Genomic DNA, 6216 nt, shown 5'->3' with positions numbered 1-6216 from the left:
TCAGATGAACACAAGTCACTTCCAGAATGACCCAACCTAAAAATAATCTATATCTCGGAAACGGTGAGTGCTATGTAGACAAAACAAGTATTATATTGTAGATATTATTATTGGCTTTCAAGCGAATCAATCCGATTGCGAATCGGTTAAGTCGTTTACGAGAAAAACGAAAATTACCTATTTCATCTGCACCAGTCACTTCCATAATGACCCAGCATTAAATTATTCTCTATCTCGGAAACTGTGAGTGCTAGGTAGACAAGGCAAAAATGGAATTGTAGATATTATTATTGGCTTTCAAACGAATCAATCCGATTGCGAATCGGTTAAGTCGTTTCCGAGAAAACGAAAATTACCTATTTCATCTGCACAAGTCACTTCCAGAATGACCCAACAATAAATTATTCTGAGTGCTAGGTAGACAAAACAAGTATGGAATTGTAGATATTCTTATTAGCTTTCAAACGAATCAATACGATTGCGAATCGGTTATGTCGTTTCCGAGAAAAACAAAAATTACCTATTTCATCTGCACCAGTCACTTCCAGAATGACCTAACAAAAAATTATTCTATATCTCGGAAATGGTGCGTGCTAGGTAGACAAAACGAGTATGGAATTGTAGATATTGGTATTGGCTTTCAAACGAATCAATCCGATTGCGAATCGGTTAAGTCGTTTCCGAGAAAAACGAAAATTACATATTCCATCCGCACAAGTCACTTCCAGAATGACCCAACATAAAATTATTCTATATCTCGGAAACTGTGAGTGCTATGTAGACAAAACAATAATCTATATCTTGGAAACGGTGAGTGCTAGGTAGACAAAACGAGTATGGAATTGTAGATAATATTATTGGCTTTCAAACGAATCAATCCAATTACGAATCGGTTAAGTCGTTTCCGAGAAAATGAAAATTTCATATTCCATCCGCACAAGTCACTTCCAGAATGACCCAACCTAAAAATAATCTATATCTCGGAAACGGTAAGTGCTAGGTAGACCTAATGAGTATGGGATTGTAGATATTATTATTGGCTTTCAGACGAATCAATCCGATTGCGAATCGGTTAAGTCGTTTCCGAGAAAAACGAAAATTTCATATTCCATCCGCATAAGTCACTTCCAGAATGACCCAACCTAAAAATAATCTATATCTCGGAAACAGTGAGTGCTAGGTAGACCTAACGAGTATGGGATTGTAGATATTATTATTGGCTTTCAAACGAATCAATACGATTGCAAATCGGTTAAGTCGTTAACGAGAAAAACAAAAATTACATATTCCATCCGCACAAGTCACTTCCAGAATGACCCAACCTGTAATATGATAACTTGTTATACTCGTATTTATAAGAAACTTTTGATGAAACTAAGTAGACTAGCTTGTTCCTTTAATGTTGTTTGTTTGAAAAATATAATAAAAAGAGTCAGTTTGTTGACAGAAGCTTTACAATTCAGGTGTGGGGTTCCCAAAAAAAAAAAAAAAAAAAAAAAAAATATAAAAAAAAGAAGACTCAAAAAAAAAAAAAAATTTTTTTAAATATGGATTCACGCCCTACTCTAGAAAGAATTCTTTCAGCTTTGAAAGCTTCAAATGTGGAATTTCCAGAAACAGCGTCAATTGCACAATTGAGAAGATTATATGATTCTTTGCAAGTTAACGGTGGTCCATCAAAGCAGACTGAATTGCCTTCTGGAAATGTGGTTTCTTCTGATTCTGCTGGGAATTCATCTGTAACTGTCACTACAATGTCATCCAATACTTTGAATGAAACTCCCGTTATTAATTCCGCAACTGCCGATCCTGAAAATTTGCTTCAGTCATTTCAATGTAACGGTGAGTCCACAAATCAAACTGAATTGGTTCTTGGAACTGCCGCTTGTTTTTCTGCCGCACGGACTTCAACCGATTTAATATCTAGAAATACATTGAGTGTCGCTTTTAATAACAGCGAAATTGGCGTATCCTGTGCAAATCTTCGGCAAACACAGACTTCTGTGCCTCCTTCCGTAATTTCTTCCGTACCTTCCGTCTATAATTCTTCTGCTTCCGTTCCTGTAAATACAGTTCAAAGACAATTTCCTGGTACTTCAGGGACTGCTGCTTCTGTTTCTGCCGCCCGGACTTCATCAGTTATTTCCGATTTAATGAATACAAATACATTGGGTGTCGCTTTCAACAATAGAGCAATCGGCGTGTCCTGTGATGTTCTTCCGCAAACACAAACTTCCGTACCTCCTTCCGTATCTTCTTGTGTTGTTTCTTCCGTACCCTCCGTCAATTATTCCTCAGTTTCCGTTCCTGCAAACTTACTTCGAGAACAATTTTCTAGACCTTCTGTTCCATCACAGGTAACAGACCCTTTCATGCGTTTTATCCCGTGAAGCTGATGAACTAGAGAGTGAAATTAGAGTTTTGAGATTGAAGCAAGAAATGTTGGCTCTTCGAAACCAAATTGAATCTTTAGAAAACGGTGGAAAAAAGGTTTCTACAAATATCAATTATGACGAGCTCTCTATGATGGTTCCGAAATTTTCTGGGAATGATGGACGAAATATTGAAAAATGGATAAACTCTTTTGAAAGCTACACTATAAATATGACTGACCAAGAAAAATATATGTGCTTAAGATATTTGCTGGTTGGAACTGCGCGAGAGTTCATGGAAAATTCAAATTACAAAGAATATAAGGAGTTGAAGAGATCGCTCTTAGACATTTTCAAGAGAACGGTAACGCAAGAAGAAGTTTATCAAAAATTGCGTTTGCGCAAGTTGAAGCCAACAGAGCCGTGTATTGCCTATATAATAGCAATGCAAACTATTGCAGCAGAAGGCGAAATCAACGAGCAAGAACTGGTTGACATTATAATAGACGGAATGGAAGATAAAACCAACAACATATCCATTCTATACGGATCAAACTCATTACAAGAATTGATGCATGGAATAGATAGATACGAGAAACGCAGGTCAAAAACAGTCAGTACTCATAAAGAAGGCCGTGACAATACTAAAGGCATACGATGTTTCAATTGCTCTCAATTTAGACATATGAAGAACACCTGCAATAAGCCTCGATGTCCACCGGGATCTTGTTTCCATTGTTTCCAAAAGGGACTTTTTTACAAGGATTGTCCTAAAAGGATGAATGTTACTGCTCCCATATTTTGTAGTAATGATATTGTAGACACAACACAAATGGTAAGTGTGGCCTTTAAATATTCTTGTGGATCCAAATATATTAATTCTGCGAATATTTCGTGCTTGATCGATTCCGGTAGCCCAATTAGTTTGGTTAAGATGTCTTTATTACCGACTGGTGTGATACGTTCGAAGAATTTAATACCAACTTCGTATGTTGGAGTTGGCAATTCCCCTTTGAAAATATATGGAAATATTTCTTGTTTAATAAAATTTAAAAAATCGTCTAAACAAATAGAATTACTTGTTGTTCCGAACGAGAGCATTCATGTTCCAATGATTCTTGGACGGAACTTTATGCAAGCATTTAATGTAAAATTACTTCAAGTCAAGGAAACTACGAATGATATAGAAGTATTTGAATCCACAAGAAAAATAAATGACAATAATAATATAACCTCGGTGTCTACACCATCTACGATAAGCAATTCTTATGATAGTCCTGTGAATTCCCAAGTGATACGTACGGACGATATTGATCTAAATCCTTTTTTAAATTCATTCCAGAAGAAGACTTTAGAAGATCTTATTCATAATCGTTATATAACTCCAAAGGGAATTGATAAAAAGTCATCTGATTATAGGATGCAGATTAAATTATCTGATGATATTCCAATACACTGCTCTCCCCGTAGATTGTCGGTTCGTGATCGTGAGGAAACGCAGAAGATTGTTAGTGATTTGTTAGAAAGGAAAATAATACGTTACAGCAATTCTCCATACACGTCAGCAATTGTGTTGGTAAAGAAAAAAACAGGGGAAACGCGGATGTGTGTCGATTATCGAGCGTTAAACAAAAAGACTATTAGGGATAACTTTCCTTTACCCCTCATCGAGGACTGTATTGAGAGCATATCAGGCAAAAAATGGTTTAGCCTCATGGATTTGAAGGATGGATTTTTCAACATAGAAATGCATAATGATTCAATTCCATACACTTCATTTGTAACCCCATTTGGACAGTACGAGTATTTGAAGATGCCATTTGGTTTAAAGAATGCTCCAGCAAACTTTCAACGCTTTATAAATGGTATATTTCGCGACTTAATAGAGGACCATAGAGTGGTTATATATATGGATGACATATTGATTGCATCCTCTGATTTCGATTCTCATGTTCAGACATTGGCGGTTGTACTTGGACGTGCTTTTGAGTACGGATTACGTATCAAGTTAACTTAATGTAAATTTGGTTATCAGAGTTTAGAGTATTTAGGATACTTAATCAGCCCAAAAGGTATACGACCGACAGAAAATCACTTGCGAGCTGTGAAACAAATACCAATGCCAAGGAATCATAGGGAATTACAAACTTGTCTTGGGTTGTTTTCCTACTTTAGGAAATTCGTTCCGTCATTCTCAAATATTGCAAGGCCATTGTTAGATTTGCTTCGTAAAGAGAAAAAATTCGTTTTCTCTGAAGAATGTGTAAAGGCCTTTAGTGAATTAAAGTCTCGTTTACTTCGGGCCCCAGTATTAGCTATCTATAACCCTAAAAGCGATACGGAGTTACATTGTGATGCAAGTTCCCATGGATTCGGAGCAATATTGATGCAGCGTCAGGATGATAAAAAGTTCCACCCCGTAGCATTTTTTTCAAAGGCTACAACCAATGCAGAATCGAGATATCATAGCTTCGAACTGGAAACACTCGCAATTATTTACGCGTTGCGCCGGTTTCGTGTGTATTTAGAAGGATTACATTTTACCATAGTCACAGATTGCAATTCACTTATAATGACCTTGAACAAGAGACAAGTTAATCCTCGGATATCCCGCTGGGCATTGGAACTAGAGAACTATGACTATTCTATCAAACACAGGAAGGGTTCTTCTATGGGTCATGTGGATATGTTAAGCAGATGTATAGAAAAGGAAATATCCCCTCATGTGGGATGTAACATGATTTGCTCTGTAGATTCGAATCAACTCGATGTCCAAATTCAACTGACCCAAGCTAGAGATCCTGTTATTAAGGACCTATGTAAACGTTTGGAAAAGGAAGAGATATGTGATTTTGACCTAATAGACGGTATCTTATTTAAGAAAGTGGGTGCAACCGTTTGTTTATATGTCCCAAAGGAAATGGAAGATAATGTGATAAGAATGATACATGAGAAGCTTGGACACCTGGGGACAGATAAATGTTATTATAAGATTCGAGAGAATTTTTGGTTCCCAGACATGCGCAATAAGATAGATAGCTTCATTAAGAATTGTATAAAATGTATCATTTATGCTGCTCCAGCTAGAATAAACCAACAGAACATGTACAGCATTCCAAAGGTGGCGGAGCCATTCGATACGATATACGTGGATCACTTCGGACCACTTCCATCATTAAAATCGAAAAGAAAACACATTTTAGTGGTAGTTGATTCTTTTACAAAATTTGTTCGACTTTATCCTGTAAATTCGACGAGCACTAAGGAGGTTTGTTGTTCTCTCGAAAAGTATTTTAGTTATTACAGTAGACCAAGACGCCTAATCTCGGACAGAGGATCATGTTTTACGTCATTGGAGTTTTCTGAATTCATTTTGAAAAATAATATTAATCATGTTAAGGTGGCGGTTGCCTCTCCACAAGCAAATGGGCAGGTTGAGCGTGTAAATCGTATTATTAAGTCCATGTTGAGCAAATTGAGTGACCCAATAGATCATTCCGATTGGTCATTGAAATTGTCCCAGGTGGAATATGCTATCAATAACTGTGTTCACAGTTCTACAAAGGAAACCCCAGCGAAGTTACTCTTTGGAACGAATCAACGAGGGGTGGTGGTAGATAAGCTGTCGGAATATCTAGATAAGAAAATGAGTAATGAGGAGAAACTAAATTTGAGGGATATGAGGGTTAAGGCATTGAATTCTATACAGCGATCTCAGAACTACAACGAATTATACTTTTCCAAACATCATGAACCGGCAAAACGTTACGATGAGGGTGATTATGTTGTTATTATGAATATTGACAATACAGTTGGGAAGAATAAGAAATTTTGTGAAAAATAT

The 6216-nt window shown here is 36.7% G+C and overlaps 1 long non-coding RNA gene across 1 annotated transcript; it reads left to right on the top strand.

Annotated features, from left to right (window-relative positions):
• Window positions 1–3125: 3125 nt before the first annotated feature.
• On the top strand, window positions 3126–3604 carry LOC131995208 (uncharacterized). The gene is made up of 2 exons (XR_009397264.1): window positions 3126–3207; window positions 3288–3604. It is a non-coding gene; the product is annotated as an uncharacterized LOC131995208 (long non-coding RNA).
• Window positions 3605–6216: the final 2612 nt, after the last annotated feature.

Source organism: Stomoxys calcitrans, chromosome 2 (genome assembly GCF_963082655.1).
Source record: "Stomoxys calcitrans chromosome 2, idStoCalc2.1, whole genome shotgun sequence".
Classification (NCBI taxonomy): domain Eukaryota; kingdom Metazoa; phylum Arthropoda; class Insecta; order Diptera; family Muscidae; genus Stomoxys; species Stomoxys calcitrans.
The sequence above is the reverse complement of the archived record's forward strand: the minus strand, read 5'-3'. Positions and strand labels throughout refer to the sequence as shown.